Source organism: Acomys minous, assembly GCF_964271855.1.
Source record: "Acomys minous genome assembly, chromosome: 15".
Classification (NCBI taxonomy): domain Eukaryota; kingdom Metazoa; phylum Chordata; class Mammalia; order Rodentia; family Muridae; genus Acomys; species Acomys minous.
The window spans coordinates 39,778,281-39,797,576 of NC_140497.1; positions in this window are offsets into that span (position 1 = coordinate 39,778,281).

Below are 19,296 nucleotides of genomic sequence, written 5' to 3' on the forward strand. Positions count from 1 at the left end.
ATGTATGAATTATGGAAACATTTTTATTTTTACTTTGTTGTGGTTTGCCTTTAGGTAAAATGTGAAAAGAACATAACAGCCATTGTGAATTATTTTTAAAAACCCAAGATACTGTTGTTTTTGTTATAACTCACAAAGACAAACATCTTCCAACCTATGCATTGATATAACTTTGTATAGTAATAAAACCACAGGGAATAAGGAACATCTGAAAATGATAAATATATGGATCTATTTTATTGTACAAATCACTCATTATTTTATTAGATGATAGGTTGGAGAACTAATTTATATGAAGAAAAAGGAATTGAAATTATCCCTTAAATTTACATAAGTTTATAAATGAAAGAATAATAAATAATTTTTATTTTAATATGTAGATGTCTATATATAAACAACTGAATATACATTTTTCTTTTGAAAATACATATATATATAAATTTTAAATGTGAAATCTTTTTTAAATTTTATATTTTTAATTTATTCATATTACATCTCAATGGTTATCCTCTTCCTTGCATCCTTCCATCCACTCTCCCTCCCGATTTCCCCTTACTCCCCTTCCCTATGACTGTGACTAAGGGGGACTTTCTCCCCCGTATATGCTCATAGGGTATCAAGTCTTTTCTTGGTAGCCTGCTATCCTTCCTTTGAGTGCCACCAGGTCTCCCCATTCAGGGGATGTGGTCATATATGAGGCACCAGAGTATGTGAGAAAGTCATACCCCACTCTCCACTCAACTGTGGACAATGTCCTGTCCATTAGCTAGATCTGTGTAGGGGTTTGAAGTTTACGGCCTGTATTGTCCTTGGCTGGTGCCTTAGTTTGAGCCGGATTCCTGGGCCCAAATCTGCCTATCATAATGTTCTTCTTGTAGGTTTCTAGGACCCTCTGGATCCTTCAACTTTGCCATTATCCCATGCTTCTCTCATCTAGAGTCCCAATAGGATGTCCACCCATATGTTCCAGTTTTCTGGTTAGTGAAGACTTTCCTGGGGCATGCCCCTTGGGCTAGTATGCAGATATAAGTGAGTATATACCATTTAACTCTTTCTGCTTCTGGGTTAACTCACTCATTATGATCATTTCTAGTTCAATTCATTTGTCCACAAATTTCAGTAATTCCTTGTTTTTAAAAGCTGAGTAGTATTCCATACTGTAAATGTACCACAGTTTCTTTATCCATTCTTTTACTGAGGGACACTTAGGCTGTTTCCATGTTCTGGCTGTTATGAATAAGGCTGCTATGAACATGGTTGAGCAAATGTTCTTGTTGTGTGCTAGAGCATCTTCTGGGTATATTCCAAGGAGTGGGATAGCTGGGTCTTGTGGAAGCCCTATTCCCAGTTTTCTTAGATAGCACCAGATAGATTTCCAAAGTGGCTGTACTAATTGCATTCCCACTAGCAATGAAGGAGTGTTCCTCTCTCTCCACATCGTAGCCAGCATCTGGTGTCGCTTGAATTTTTTATCTTAGCTATTCTGATGGGTGTAAGATGGAATCTCAGAGTAAATTCATGTTTTTTAGAGGTTTTAGTCAAAACATAGAGCTAGCCACTGTTCATGTTATACAGGGTCAATTCACATTTGAATATCAAATACTTCATACTCTCTAAGGAGCACTTCATCCAGATCATATTGGTAAGATAAGGATTCTATTCAATTTGCAGATCTCCTTGAAGTCTCACTGAATGGGCTAGCATTTGTATAGCTCCACTTTTCCTACATAACACATGTTTGCATTCATTTCCTTGCATATTTGTGTTCTTAGAATATCAGAACATTTATTCACTTAGTTTTATTTCTCTCAAGATGTGTGAAGGTCAGATTCGCTTTACTTACATAGCTCAATACTAACAGAAGAAAAACCAAGAACACATGGGACTTTGTAAGATCTTAATATTTCAAATGAATAATTGTATCCTGAGGGTTTACACTCAGCATTATTTACTCAGCATCCGTTCCCTTAGCAAACATTCCAAAGTATATAGTGTGTGACAGGCACTCAGAACACAACATCAAATGAAACGCCCACCTCTCTTGGGAACAAAGAGCCCCCATAGATATAAATAAAAGAAGTCAATGGCTAAACCCCGGTGAAGTGTATGTTTGGGTGTTGTATGTGACAACCGAGAAAATGAGCTTCCTCTTTGTTTTACTACTCTGATAGTCTGATTCGTGTTTTCTCCTAAAAGTATCAAATAGTGACTTTTCATGATATTTCTAACTCTGGTGGAGGTAAACAATAAACTCTTCCTGCCCCATGCCAGTTCATTTTAGACTAGATTAAGCCGATCATTTGGGGAATTTTTTTTTAAAGAACTGTTGATAGGAAAGTAGATTATGAAGATTTCATTTCCCAGAGTAGGAAACTAGACAGGGCACAGAAGTTCAGAGAAAGTAAATGTCAGGAATATCTTGAGTATAGGACAATTGCAAAAGCACATTTGGTATGCGTAGAACAGCATGATGCTTACTGTGGCTTAGATATCTAGTTATCACATAAACTTGAATGAGAGTATTCGTTCCTGTAAAAGCAAAGACTACACAATCATGCCTGTGCATACAGTAGAAGAGCTGTTTACACGGTGTGATCAGTTTCCTAGCCAGCGCTGGAGAGAGCTGTGACCTTTCCTCGCAGCTGTATGAGGGTCTTTATTAGATCATTCTGCAGCTAGTACATCATCAATCTCTCGGGAGAGCAAAGTTGACATTAAAACAGGTAGGTCGCCTGCCATGGTCTGTCCAAAGAGAGAGAGAATCTTGCGTCTCCCTTCGGTGTTTCCCATCAGTATTTCTCAGTTAATAAGACAATTCTTTTTCACTAGAGACTGAAATATCTGCTGGGCTAAGATAAAGGAGAAAGACTTACACATCTCAATCTAAAGACATGAGGGAAAAGAGAAACAATTACACAATATCGAGGGAAGAGTTCTCTTCACAAGTTTATAATTGGAAACAAAAATTACATCTCCCTCCAATTTTTAATAGTAAATCTAGAGCAGGCTTATTTCTTGATCATCAATAATCATACCTTACAAGGACATTTATGAGGATATTTTTATATATTCCCATGAGTATAATATGATAATTATTTATTTTGTTTGTTTGTTAAGACAACTTTATGGGTTTTTGTTTTTTGGCTTTTATTTTGTTTTGTTTTGTTTTGAGACAGGGTTTCACTGTGTAGCCTTGGCTGTCCTGGACTCACTTTGTAGACCAGGCTGCCGGTGAACTCACAGTGATCTGCCTGCCTCTGCCTTCCCAGTTCTGGGATTAAAGGCGTGCGCTGGACAACTTTATGTTTTAAGATTAGCACATAATATCATGGGCAGAAACAAAGGAAAATTTAAAAATTTTATTTCAAAATAAATGAGAAAATAACTGCTTCTGGTTATCACCTTTTAAAGTAGATTTAGTTGGATTCTGGGCCTGACGGTTTATGTTTCTAAGCTCAGAACTCAGGAATTGGCAGCACATAGCTGACACGTCACATTAGTGTCTTATGGAACAACTGAACTAAGTAGAGATTTTTTTTTCAAAACAACAATAACAAAAAAGGTCATTAATCAGAAGATATATTCTCTGTGAATGCTACCAAGTTGAGTTTTAGAACAAAATTCTAGAGGGAGTTTATTTTCAAAGGAAACATGAAGAGATCTTGAAAGTCATTAGAGGTTTGATTAAATCTTTGATTATAAATTTGTGTTTTGATAATCTTGTTTCCTTCTCAGATCATATACAATTTCAAACATTATAATAAAAACTGCCCATGCGCACATATGGATTCAAATATTACACTAAGATTTAGTGAGCTGCATCCTGAGTTGAGAATTTTATCTATAATAACCTTCCCCCATATTTTCCTTAAAACAGATTTCTTGAAAAACCTTTAAACCTAAATTTGAATGAGGAAGAAAGCAAACACGTGAAAGCTATGCATTCAAACAATTCATAAGGTCTGGAGCTATCTCCAGCTTTCCATTTGTTTATTTGGATTACCACTGACCTGGTATATTTGATATTTGATTTTATTCAAAAATTCATTTGCATATGAATTTTGAATGATGGCCTTAATGATAGTCAAGTCCATAATTTATTGCTGCCTTCTTATGTACATAACCATCACAGAAAACATGTGATTTTACCTTTCTCATATTCACAAAATACTGCGAGGCATACATCCCCATTTAACACTAGAGTACAATGAGATTCTTGGAAGCTGGGACTCTAGTTACCCTGATGTCAAGAACAAATCATTGACACATGCAAATTCTGACTTACAGAGAATGGGATACATGTTATTATGTGTGAAGTTTCTCTGGGTGCTTGGTGGCCTTTACACAACAGACACTAGTATGTCCATTTTGGATGAAGAAATTGAAAAAAAAGAATTTAAAGTTTTTTTTTCTTTTAACAACAATGGATAGACTGAAATTTAAATTGTGAATAGCATATATAAACTCTATATACATATATGTACATATATATGTATGTAGTCTAAAAAATATAGTAAAGAAACTGAGTAAATGTACTGATAGACATTTTATAGTCTTGTCAAATTTAAAATAAGCTACACGAAATTTCTGAGAGTGTGTCTTTTCTTTTTCAACAAAATATATTTTGTTTATATAAAAGAAGGTTACAAAACTGTACAGTTCCTCTTTGTCTAAGACAAATGTTAACATAAATGCCGGCACTGGACTTCTGGTCCTGTAGTAAACATATATATAAATGCATATATGTGTGTGTTCACATGTGTTCGTGTGTTGGGTAGGTACATTGTAATTTTGGCAAATATCATGATGTAGTGTGCACTTTTTGAATACTTCCACCAGTTGGACATGGAACATGAAGTTTTAAAGAGCCACAAAGAACTAGTTATCACAACCAAGTGTGGCCTTTAGTACCCAGGCGAGGGTGAGGGACTACTGATTTAACTCATTCACACACACAAACACACAATAACACAGCGGGTCCTTCCTGCTAAGAGAGCAGCAGCCGCAGCAGCAGCCCCAGGCAACGGTTTATTCTCCAGAGTTCCAAAGAGCCTTCTTATAGGCAGCCAAACAGGAATCCTCCTCCCAGGTGAAATCCCTCAAGAGGTGATTGCACACAGGAGGAAAAGTCTCAAGGAAGGGAGGGGGAGCATTCTCAGAGCAGTAAACACAACTAGCTAACCAAGATAAACACAGACGTGGAAGCTGCTAGAAACAGGACATGAAACAGCAAGACAGGCAGGCAGCCCAGTCGGGCCTGGTTCCTACACTAGCACAGTCTGCGTCTTCACATGTGTTCTCGGGCTCTAGCTTGCTCTTCCTTCCTAACCATATACATCAACGCATCCTTCTACGCTTTGGCAATTATTACCTCTTCAGGGTTTTGCTGTTGATTCCTCACCACATTGACTACCATGATTGGCTACTTTGTGCCAATTTGGCCTGGAAGGCAGGTGTCCTGTTTCTCTTTTATGATTCCACGGTGTCCTTTCCGTCTGCTTCATTGGTGGAAATGCAAAACTCTTAATACAGGAGTGCTGTTCTTCACTCAACAGTATATACCAAGCTGTGCTCTTTTGACAGAACCAACCTTCAAAAAGTATACATATAATCTTGTATTTCCTGATCCTCTTGATGTTTGAGAGTGACATTGCTCTTCCTTTGGGTGGAGAGCTCCTTTCATACTTTTAAATATCACTTTCTGAGAGAATTACTAAGTTTTTAAGCATATGTGATAATAACATTTCCGTCAACCTTTACCATCCTTTATATTTTCTTCAAGAAGCTAAAAGAGTAGAAAATTGCCAGGTTTGTTAAATGATTTTAATGCGAGTGTTGCTTCTTTCTGATGAAATATATCCTAAAGGATATCAAGACCAGCAGGCTCCTCTCATCACCTGCTTATTTTTGTGTTTGGGTACATGGTTAAGTAATCAGTAAATATTGCCTGATTGCCTACTAAAAAAGAGTAGGGCTTGTTAAGAAGATCTGAGTATGCTGACTTCTATAATGAAACACTATATAGGGCCATGATCTTTAAATAGTTCTGAGTTTATTACCTGTAACAGGGATGTCAAAAGGATTTAGCAAATGCCTAGCAGGAATGATTATTAACATTATATTCAGGTAAAATTTAATGTAGACTCCACTCTGTGACTGTTGGAGTGAATTAGGTTTAAGAAATTATATTTTATATAGTCTATAGTTCCAGAGGCTTGAAATTCCAAGCTCATGAAGTCCAGCCAGGGTTGTTGGTTGAATGCAAATAGGTTACTCAAAACACCCCTTCTCTTTTCTCTCCATCCCTCTTCTTTTCCCCACCCAGTATTACTAACTTTTCTTTTTATTATGATATTTTTCAGATTATATCATGACTATTATCCCTTACTTGTATCTCTCTGTTCCTACCCTCCCTCCCTCTTCTGCCCTATTCTCTTCCCCCAGACCTCTGAGGAGTAGGTCCTGTCCTCCCCTGCCATATGAACAAAGCCTATCAGGTCTCATCTGGATAGCCTGCTTCCCCTTCCTTTGTGTGCTGGCAGGCCTCCCCACTAAGGGCAATTGATCTAATTAGGGGCACCAGAGTTCATGTGTTATATATACTTAAAAGAAAGGCTTTTGAGGCTAAAGAGGTATTTCTGTGATTAACATTATGTACTGCTCATCTTAAGGACACAGGTTTGATTCTCAGCACCTATGTGGCAGCTTAAAATCATATGTAACTCCAAGGGAATACAGCACACTCTTCTGTTCTTCATGGTTACTAGCCAAGAATTAGTGCACAAATACACATACAGGCAAAACACACATAAATTTAAAATAAAAACAGTAAAATAATTTTGTACCTTAGCACACAAGTCTGGTGATTTATTTTGTGAAAGCCATCCATTTTAATAGTTGAAGATGCATCACAAAGTCTATAAGAAACACATATTGTGTATTCTTGATGTGATATTTATGAGTAAAAACACTATTTCAATTTTTATTTATAAGCCAATTATTTTTCCATCTGAATCTGTAGGGTGTGGGGTGATTATTAATGTGTGCTCTGAGAGATTCCATATAATATGTCAATTGCTTTGTCCCTTTGAAGCTCTATAGAAATGTTTCTATCATCTTTTTTCTATTTTATTCCATTTTTATATTCTGTGCCTTGAGAATATACTTTCCTAAATGAATTAAACACTCAACCTTGTACTATGTTGCTGCACACAATCTCTTTTAGACAGCAATATGCCACTAAATACAACAAAGTCAAATAATATCTGATAGGTGTTTTTCTTAGTTTGATACTATTGATTTAGACTTCAGTTGAATATTCTAGTCTCTAGAGAGCAATAGATCTTTCTAGATCTTTGACTTTGCTTTATGGGTAGTTTTCATTTACACTATTCTATCAGCATTTGCCAGTAAGCCAATGTTTTATTCACTGCTATTTTGTAATGAAATTCAAAAATATGACCAATTTCAGTTATTTAACTGATAGAAATATATCTATTGTAGTATTTGAAACCCTATACTAAATTACACACTAGGTAATTTGGGACCTTTTTACACTACATAGGTCATAAGAGAAGGGATGACAATACACAGCATGCGCAAGATGTGATGACTCTTCTTTAGGTACTTGGCTAATAAAGAGAAAAGGCGATTGGAGCATAAGGATGTGGTGGGGTCTGGACTAGTATAAAAATATCACCTCCTGGAATGAGTTATATGCTGTATGTCTCACAAAGAGAAATTGAATATTGAAGCACTTAAGTAATCTGACATAAAATTTTGAGTAGAAAATTATTAATCTTCAAACCCCCTTTGATACCTTTTCCATATAAAAAATTATATGATAGCACACAAGAAAGGTTTATTCAGCTATTCTGGAAAACTCAATAGAACCAACATTTTCGGTGGTAGGTGTCAGAAGATGCTTAAATAAATGCATTTGACTTCATTAGAATCTAAGACATTTGAATGGGTTCATGTGATATCTGTTTGGCGGACAGTGTATGGGTTATATTCTGGTGTACATTAGGAAATGGGGAGATTAATTAAAATATTGGAGTGCATTGATGTCTTAAAGTTCAATAGTACTTGTTGCTTTGGAGGAGGACTTGAATTCATTTCCCAGCACTCTCATGGTGACTCACAACCATCTCCAAATTCTAGTTCTAGGGGATCAAATGCCTTCTCCCAACCTTCAAAGGCACCAGACAAGCATGTGTTATAATACATACATACATATATACAGATACAATATTCATACACAAAAACACATAGGTCTAAAAAATAAATTACACAGTTCTTTCTTGTGCCAACAGAGGCATGAATGATAGGAAGAATAGCATAGACTTTTGTGGCATTTTCATAAGGACTTATACAAAGTCATAGTAGGAAGCTTACTTCGTATTAAACACTGTGACAAATGCCTAAGAGGTTTGAAGACTTCAGGATATAGTGTTGGAATCTTTGAAGCTGGATTTATGGATGATTGTCACTCATTTCGTGGATGCTAGAAATAGAACCCAAGAAACCTCCCCCAAGATATTGTTTTCTCAGTTATTCTTTATAATAAGTCTTCACTGGAGAACAAGTATAAAGATAAGGTGCCTATGTTAGTCAGACAGATAAGGGTACTGACTTGTTTGGCCAGATACCAAGGCATATAGTGCTATGAGCATGATTAGATCTGCTTAATATTTAAATCACTAAAATAAAGATAACATTTAAAACAATAAACACAGGATAATGAAGATTATCCTCTGTGATGTGGGTGAGCTTTTTCCAAACAGTTAATTCCTTACAAACAAATATAAAGTTTTCAGAAAGTGGAAGAATTCTGACTCCAGGTTTCCTATAGGAAAGGCAGCAACTTTAACTCTGCCAGGTCTAGTCTTGTCACCTTCCTCACAGATTCCAGAACATTAGACGTTCCATCCATCAGGCTTTTTATTTTTTTCAAGAAATTTTCACAATCAGTCTCTTTCTTTGTCACTTTCTCATTCTCACACATGTATACACAAACATACATATGCAGGCATACATCTCTACATACATACAAATGTATAAAGGTAGACACACTTACATAATTGCATAGCTGGTTCTGTTTCTGTGGAGTATTCTAATTACTACAGCTTTCCTTCTTGTATCATGTGATTTTTTTTTTTGGTATGCATTGTGTTAGATCCTTTATTTAAAAAGGCTTTGTATTAAAGGCTCAGCAAAACAAACTAAATGGGATTTGTGGATATCATCCAAAAGTGGACAGCTACAGTGTTACAGTCCTCTTCTGGGAAGCTCTTGAAAGATATTGATGAAGAGACATTCTTTTATTGGGCAAAGCCTTGGGCAATGTGCCCAGCTATAGATTTTACTTGGAAGGAAAAATAGCTCGACAAGTAATTATGTGCCAATTCATGGACTATAGTCTGGTGTTTAGGTTACTCTGAGAGATCTGCAGGGAACATAGCTGGAAAATGAGTGACATAACATCCTGCAGAAGAGGCATGTGGATACAGACGTTTGAAAGGGAGAAAATGGTAAAGATGCTTTACTCTATGTGACGGCTCATCCAAAGATGCTTCTTTAGTGTATTGTCTCTTGAAAATTAGGAAACATACCATGTATTAGATGTGATAGATTATTGATCTTCCATTTCTGTCATCACCCAACAGGATCATGGATGTGTTAGCTAACATTGTGGAGTCAGGGGTTTGTAGTGGTCAGTTGCTAGATTTCACCCATGCTGACCTACTTTGACCACTGATGAGTGTCCAACACTCTTTCCCCAGTATGGTATGACACTCAAGAATCAGGGATTAACAATTAGCATATAAACATGACACTGGGGTTGAGTTTGATAAGGCAGCTACATTGCAAGTTGTTGGTTAAATAAAAATTGGTCCATTTTCAATGGGGAAGTATTTTGTTGTTCTTGCAATGGTCCTTTATTCTGGATGTAGTTTTAGTGCTTTATACTTAATGTTTCTGTCCAAAGGGCCAGCTGAGAACTAACTGATTACTTGTTGATGGCAGCTGGCCATCTACCTGGCGTTCCTTCTACTCCAGGACATTGCATCATAGCACATAAAGTGCAGCATGTTACTGCTGTTCTCAGGTCTGAGCAAACTCTCCACTCTCCTCTAACTTAGCAGTCCAATGGGGGAGCCTACTGAAGAATCATTTACAGTGCTAACCAGGTGAAATATCTTGCTTCCACTATATCCAACAATCACATATCCAGGAAATCAGTAATGTAAATGGGATCAGCCCCAGTTTCTATTAACCCCTCCTATATGTGCCCCAGCCAAATATGTCTTCCCTGTAATCATGCTATTGAGTTATGCTTCACTGTGTTCTTTTTACTAATGAAAAATGCTTCTAATGAGAAAGAGGCAGGTTATAAGGTGGGGTGTGAAAAAGAAGGTTTTGGGGTGCTATGCTTGTCAGAGCAAGGAGCATATAGTGCATTCTTAATACTAAAGGTAAACATCTTTTTTTAAATGAACAAATGTTGAAGAGCAGCATGGTGCCAGTGATACAGTTTGATTTGAATATTTTTTCTGCTCCTCAATATATATTTGTGTTTCAGGCAAGGAGAATACAGGCAGTAAACTTTGAACCCCTACCCAGATCTAGCCGATGAACAGGATATTCCCCACCGTTGAGTAGAGAGTGAGATCTGACTCTCACATGAACTCTGGTGCCCCTTTTCTGACCATGTCCCCTGGATGGGGGAGGCCTGGCGGCACTCAGAGGAAGGATAGCAAGTTACCAGTAAGAGACTCAATACTCTAAGAGCATATATAGGAGGAGGAGGTCTCCCTCAATCACAGACATAGGGGAGGCGAGAAGGGGGGAAGTGGGAGGGAGGGAGGAATAGGAGGATACAAGGGAAGGGTTAACAATTGAGGTGTAATATGAATAAATTAATAATATATGTGTGTGTGTGTGTGTGTACAAATGTCTCAGTGTTTATGCTCATGTGTATGTGAATGTGCACATATGTATACATGAAAGTGTGTGAAGGCCAGAGGTTGATGTTGGGGATCTTCTCAAATCACTTTTCCACCTTCATTTTTGAACCATATTTTTTACCCAATCTGGAGATAACCAATCAAAGGTAATCAAACAGTGATTAAGCCCCAGAGTTTTTCCTGTCTCCACCTCCCCAATATTATTTCAGACACATGATCCTATCCTTGGCCTTAATTTAGGATATGAACTCAAATCATTATGCCTGTAGATTTTGTACACTAAACATTCTTTCCAGATTACTGATGTGAATCCTTACTAAGAAATATTGAAGTTCTATCATATTTCTCCAGATGAAGAGAACCCACTTGTTATGCATGTAGTCTATCCTCTGTCTGTCTGTCTCTGTCTTTCTGTCGGGCTGCCTCCTGTCTGTCTGTCTGTCTGTCTGTCTATCTATCTATCTTCATCATCATCATTATCATCTACACATTTTCTATTTCTCTTCTGTCATCTATCTATTTCTCTATCATCTATAACCTGTCTATCATTTACCCAACCACCCATCAATTCACCCACCTAGCTACATGCATTCCTACCTATCTGTGTATTGAGATATTTTAATGAATCAATATGAAATCCTTAGGGTAGGACAACCAACTGGAAATTCCAGAATGAATAAATGTTGTGCTTCTGAAGCAGAATATATGCTAAAGCAAATCTTTTTATGCTGCTAGAAAATCTATTCTGGGGTTTAAACATTTTCTAATGGTTGAGTATAGGCAACCCATATTTTAGCATGGTACCCTATTTAATGGAAGATTGGTTTATATAGTGATTATGTGTGCGTGTGAATATTTATTGACTTCAGACTGGTATGGAAACAAACAAGCAAACAAAGAAAACTAGATTAATATAGTCTATTCAAAGTAGGAAACGACATTATCACAACACAAGATTATATTTTACTTTATTTTGTTTTATTTTATTTAAATAATTTATTCGTACTACATTTCAATTGTTATCTCCTCACTTGTATCTTCCCATTCCCCCCTCCCTCCATCTTTCACTCTATTCCACTCCTTTAGGTCTGTGACAGAGGGGAGCGCCTTCCCTACCATATGATCACAGCCTGTCAGGTCCCATCCTGGTAGCCTGCTTATCCTTCATCTATGTGCCACCAGGCCTCCCGACCAAGGAGAAGTGGTCAAACAGGGGTCACCTAGAGATTTCATGCTGTGAAGTAACCTTTTAAAACCATATATCTAATTGCTAATAGAGCTGTGATTAAAGCCCTATCTAAATTCCATGTTGATACAAGCAGAGTATCTTTTCTAGACTGTTTTGTATTATTAATACTTTGAATGATAAATACAAGTTGACTTATTTCTTTCCATTTTACTCTTCATTTGTATACATAGATCTTCGAGCATCTGAGTCTCTACTTGGCTGTTTGAAAGTGTGGCATCTCTATCACCATAGCAGAGAATAAAAATGACTGATCTGGTTATGACAGGTCAATAACTGCATAATAAACAAAACCAACTAGAGTAAAGCAGTGTATGGAAAAAGACTGTCAGGTTCAAAAATTGTAGAATTTGGAATGAACAGTGAAATAAATGATTATGTTTTGGAAGATTATGTTTTGCCACTGGGCAAAATGTCCTCATTTCTACCACAGACAGAGTTCTGCCTAAAAAAAGACAAGCTTTAAAACAGGCAGAGTCCACAACCAAACTCTGCCAAGACAGGGTAAGCAAGTCCTCAATAGTTCCTGCCTCACAAATATGTCTGTCAGATGTATTGGGCCAGAAGGCTAAATGTGCTCCAACCTTATACAGAGTTTTGGATGGCTGCTCAGGTAGCAAACTGTCTCTACCATTTTCTCTTTTGGGAAGTGACTAACCTGCACTCCTGGTATATTCAGGTAATCAATTTTATTCCTTCTCAAGTCTCTAGTGGGGTTGAAGACCAGATAGTTTACTTCTACAGTTAAGCATAGTTGTTTAGAGATGAAATGTTTTAAAGTCTAGATGGATGTTTTAAGTTAATAATGATGAGATATGATAGATATTGATTTACATTCAGAATTTTAGATGCACCAAGGTACGAAACATGTTTTCCTCAAGGCCGCCAAATATAAATAGCCAAAACACTAAGAATATATCATTTATATAATTACTGATTGTTTCATTTTTTTTGCTGTAAGTAGTTTATTGTATACATGTATAATAATATAAGAGTATATGTAAAAAATAAAAATATTTAAGAAAAAAGGAAAAAAAGAAAAATAATTCATTTGTAAAAAAAATCAATAATTACAGATTGAGAAATACAGTGACTTATGTTATGATTATGTTGCTTCCTTAGAAAATAATCATGTGCCCATGCATCCTTCTAGACTTTAAAGCTAGGTAAGGTTTTCCCTAGTATGATCTTTTTGGTATTTATGCAATTTTTGTTTTTCATGTAAATCTAAACCTTGGTTTCATTTGTTATTATTTACAGTAATAAACTATTTTAGTTTTATAAGCTAAAAGATAACTCATACACACACACACACAAACACACACACAAACACACACACACACACATTCGATTGTACCCTTGGCTTTACGTTTGACTTATAAATTATTCACCAAAATTTCTTTTCCAGGTTGATCTTTGAAGGTGTATGCTGTGAATCGCTAAGTTGAAATTTTACAGTAGCTGAGATAATTTTTCCTTCTCATGCTGTTGATATGGAAAACTTTAAAGGTGTGGTTTTATCCTTTAAAAATGTGTTTGACCCTAAGCCATGTGGCAGAGACTTGTGAAGGCATGTGGAGGCATGCTGTGTCTGATGAAACTTTTCCTAAAGAGTCATTAAACTTTGTTTTACTTACATTGTATGCAATAAAAAAGTACTCTAAATTTAATTAGTTTTATTGTTAATACATATTTGATAATCATTTGAAATACAATAATAATATATATACTAGGATCATTTGAAATACAGTAATTATATATACTACGAATCTTTTCAAAATAGTAACGGAAGAGCCACAAAATGATAGCTCAGTGGATGTAGGTACTTTTCACAAAAAAGTGAAATCCTGAGTAACCTGCTGGACACACATTCTAGCAAGAGAAAATCAACTGCAATAATTCGTTCTGTGACTTTTTTCCAGACTATACCTTGGTGAAAGTACACCTATTTACATCTCTGTGTATGTGTTTGTGTGTGTGTATGTATGTGTGTGTGTGTGTGTGTGTGTGTGTGTGCACGTGGGTGCCTCTGCATGCAGAAACCAACCAGTTGGATGTATAGGCAAATATAATCTGTAAAGTTTTCATATTTATGACATTAATACTGCCATATTCTCACACATATTATTTATCCTGTTTTTTTCATAGAATAATTTTTGAACTGTAATTTGTATGATGCTAGATTTTATATTTTGCTTGAGTTCTGGTTATGTTGCCAGAATAACATATGAGCTTAGCGAGAATCCTGAGTAGGTACAATTTTAACAAGTACTGTGTATGTAGTGTTTTATCAAAATAGTTTATATTGTTAAACAGAGGCAATAGTAAGTTATGGCTTACTAGTGGGTTGGAGAAATCATATATAATTCTTTCTATTTTTATTTCTTCGAGTAAACAACAATCCAGGTTAAACATCTTCTTATTTTGACAATTATATATGCATAAATGTATTCAACTATATGACACTAAGTCGTAATACATATGCAAATCCCTTTTAGTATTTGGACATTCACACATTGAAAAAAGATGGGAGATGGTTAATGGAATATGTGGCAGCAACGCTTTCAAGAAAGAATAGCTAAATAATACAGCCCTTTGTTGAAGGGGTCAAGTCTTGACATGCACAGGCCATGAATTGTAGATAACTAGCAGACTTGAATATAGTATCAGAAATTTACATCATATTACTGTGGTCAGCCTACCTCAAAGGCAGTAGCACCCTGGAGATTTTTGGTACCGAATGGATGCGCAACACTGCCTGTCAGTGCAACTTGTCAGAACACAAAGCCATTCAGAAAGGGCCATAGAGGACTGAAGTTCAACTTGAAGGGACCTGGAAACCAAGAGAGCTGCTTTAGGAACCTGCAGGCCTTATGCTAAGTTCCACTTGTGCCTCAGGTAGTCACCAATTAGGTATGCTACAAATGCAAGCTATTCTCCCTGCTAGAGGATGAGGGCAAAGGGTTCTGAGAACACCTCTCTGTGTGCTGAAGGTTTTAGGAGGCCGAAATGTTAAATAATACCTATGAAATGCCCCCCCAAAAAGAGGAACTATAAGGAGAAAGTGATAATATCCATAAAAATAATACGTGAAAAAAAACAGAAATTAATATATGATGAAAATAGAAAGAAGTAGAAAGAACGGATATTTTTTCAAACAGATTCACAAACAGTGCAAAGCCTTTCTAATGAAGCCAGACGGAGGATATAAGGATGAGAAGCAGAATTTCATTTTCTTTTTCTTTTTCATTAATAACCCCCCCCAAAAGACCACTTTTTAAGTATGTGGTGATTCCTACCTAAGGACAACATTTTTATATTTGTAGATAAGTCATGACAAATGACACATATTTTTTTTTTAGAAAGCATACAGGAAGTGTGAAAGAACAGACAACCTAGTAAATCTCATTTTGAAACAGTATCCAGTGATCTTTAGTGATATTTTGTGATCACATGTGGCCAGCACATTGTAAGTTACTGTTACCCGATGTTTTGCTTTATTTAAAGTATAGATTTCAAACAAGAAATAAGCTATATGCATTTAATATTTATGAAGTAAAATGTATTTGAGAAGCCACTGTGAATAGTAACAAAACTGTGTGATAAGAAAAAATGGCATAAAATAATTAGGTAGCAGGAGAGTATTCAACTGATAAATCATCATTTTTCGTTAACCTGGAAAGGAGGAAATATAAGCAAACACATTTCTGAAATTAGATAGGTTGGGAAAAATTGGATGTTTTAAGTAAAATAGAAGTAATTATGATACTCCAAAGTGATTTTAATATGAAATAAAATGAATAAGTGGAAAGAGTAATAATTGTGGGCCAATACATACATTATGCATATGCTCTTGCCCTTGTTAGTTTAAATATGAAACTCAGCAGCTTTTAGTTTCTGGTCCAACATATAGGAAACTTGGGAAGAAGCATGCAACCATTTTTTAGAAATAACATAAAACATCTATGTCTAAACAAGCAGTAAATGTGTAACACATGAATAAGATTATCATAGAGAATATGGTATCGAAAGGCATTTTTATTATTTTAAAGATTCATCGACAATCATCATGAGACAGGTTAACTCCTGGCAACACCCCGCCTACCCCAATGATGATGATGAGAATCAGAGAACTTTCCTATGTATATGGCTTCAAATGTGGTAATCCAGCCAGAGGGCATAATGTCCTTATATCTGTCACAGACAGAATTCTGCCTAAGAATGGACAAACTTGAATGCAAACAGAGTGGACAGCCAAACTCTGCCAAGACAGGGTAAGCAAGTCCTCAATAGTTCCTGCCTCACAAATATGTCTGTCAGATATACTGGGCTAGAAGGCTGAACATGATGCTCCAATATTAGAGTTTTGAGTGACTTTGTACGTGATATTATTTTTTTCATTTTGGAAGCCACTAAGCTACATTTCCTGTTTACTTGGGTAATTAATATGGAATATAATAAAAACATATAACAATTAATATTTCTGGCAAGAAAAAATTACAAAGTTAGGTACAAGCCTCACAACGAATATATTAATCCTGTATTATAGGAAAATTGGACTGTGCCACTGGGGAGACTTTCATGGAGTTAGAGCAATGTTGAGAGAGTCCAAACCCTGAAAATCTCAATCATGAAATGGTCAGGAGTAAAAATTGCTCCCTCCCCGTTCTGTGCCTCCCTAGCCCACATAGCCCTATGTGCCCCACACCCACAATTCTTGAAGTAGTCAAGTAGCCTAGCACCTGAAATGCATCTCCATCCAAATGAGTCCTCACAGTACCCTGCCGATGAAAAATACTCACCCTGGAAATCGCTTCCCACACCTCAAATTTAATATAGCATATTTCACCCCCCAAATAAAGACACATACAAACTGTTATACTGAATAGTCACTGCTTTATTGGGAGAGTTAAGACAGCTGTAACACTAGACTCCTTGGAGACGGCCTTCTCAAGCTACACTCAATCAGACTGGGAGCCTGAGACCCAACTTGTTCCAGCTCTGCTTCATCCTTCCCATCACTGTGCCCAAAGGTGCTTGAATGCCCTCAAAGAAGGGATCAGGGTGTGGAACCACACTCTATGAAGAAAAGTACAAAATTCTGGACTAAAAACACAAAAAGATCTTCTTGTAGGTTTCTAGGACCCTCTGGATCCTTCTACTTTGCCATTCTCCCATGCTTTACTCATCTAGAGTCTCAATAGGATGTCCTCACCTCTGTCCCAGTTTCCTGGTAGGCTGATTTGGGCCCAGCGATCCTGCTCAAACTATGGCACCAGCCAAGGACAATATGTGCAGTAAACTTCAAACCCCTACTCAGATCTAGCCAATGGACAGGACATTCTCCACAGTTGAGTATAGAGTGGGATATGACTTTCACACGTACTCTGGTATCCCATATTTGATCACGTTCCCTGGATGGAGAGACCCGGTGGCACTCAGAGGAAGGATAGCAGACTACCAAGAAGAGACTTGATACTCGATGAGCGTGTACAGGGGGAGGAAGTCCCCATCAGTCACAGACATAGGTGAGAGGAGTAAGGGGAAAATGGGAGGGAGAGAGGAATGGGAGGATACAAGGGATGGGATAACCATTGAGATGTAATAAGAATAAATTAATAAAATATATTAAAAAAACAAAATGAGTAGGAAGATATTTCACAATCATGGATAAGAAGCCTCACTTATATCAAGTTATCAGTTCCTATATAGATTGTATAGGTGTTTTATATACCACATGAAGATTTATATTTCAATATTTGAAGCAGTATGAACAGTGATTAAAAGAGTTGGAGTGCAACACTATATTAAAACTTACAGTATGCATTAACTGTACATACTGTAATATACTGTACATTAAAATTTATAAAATATCACAATAAATGTGATATGATACTAATAAAAGGTTACTTAAACAACCAAAGATAAGAGTGGAGGCCCATGGTATGATGAAACTGGACTTTGACAAAGAAATAAATGAAGTGCAAGAGGTAGTTTATACTTTCTTGAACAGTTTATGCTTGAGGAACTGGTCATATATTGTGGAAGAGGAAAAACACCATAGAAAGGACATGGGCAAAAAACTAAAATAAAGAACAAAAATTTTAAGTGAAAATTTGAGATAAGGGTAATATACTAAATTTCAATATTTCTAGAAAAGAATATTAAAGGTGGTTTAGGTAACCATATCTTTATGATAAAGTTTAGATTGTCATTAAAAGACCTGATCTATCAATGAAGTCATTAAAATGTTTCTCTGGTGAATGGTCCTGTCATAAAATGAGAGGTCAACCAGACACACTCAACATATCTGCGTATTTTGGTTGGAGAGTTGAGCTTGCTGTCACAGTTACTATTTAAATGTGTTTGTTCATTGTTATCATTATATTGGCTTTTTGCTGTTTATGTTATTAGTATGATTTTATGCCTTATTTAATATAGCTTCATTTGTTTTCTTTCTAAATTTTGGCTGTACTTATTACCCTACACAGTCCAGAGTATTGCCTTCAGTGTTCTTCAGATGCTGCTTTGATAGATATGTATTGGTTTAGTCTGTTTATTTCAATGTAAGTTTCATTTTTCCTTCAAGTATAGCAGGTAGTTTTCTGGGTAAAGCAGTCTAGGCTGTCATCTGTCGTCTTTTAGACATTGTGGTACATTGTTGTTATTCTGAGGGATCTTTCTTTACTTGTTACCTGTATTTTCCCTCTTGTATTTTTCAGTCCTCTCTCTTTGCTCTATTTTGACGTTGTAGCCCAGTATCCAAACACCTACAAAACACGCTCAAGGAAACCAGCTGATACCAAGCATAACTCACTAGAAAATACAAGTAAAAATACCTGAAATAGACCCAAAACATACAAACATAGACTAGATAACCAATTAAAACAATATTCCAATAAGTGAGAGGTGTGAGGCAAACATGTTGCTGAAAGTGTTGAGATAACATTATATAATAAAGGCTGGAATAGAAAGGGCAGTTAAAAATACACTAGAGTTTATAGTAGAGGAAAATGGAAAAACAAACAAACAAACACTCTCCAAATTCTCCATTGTTCTTATTTTATATCTATGTACTCA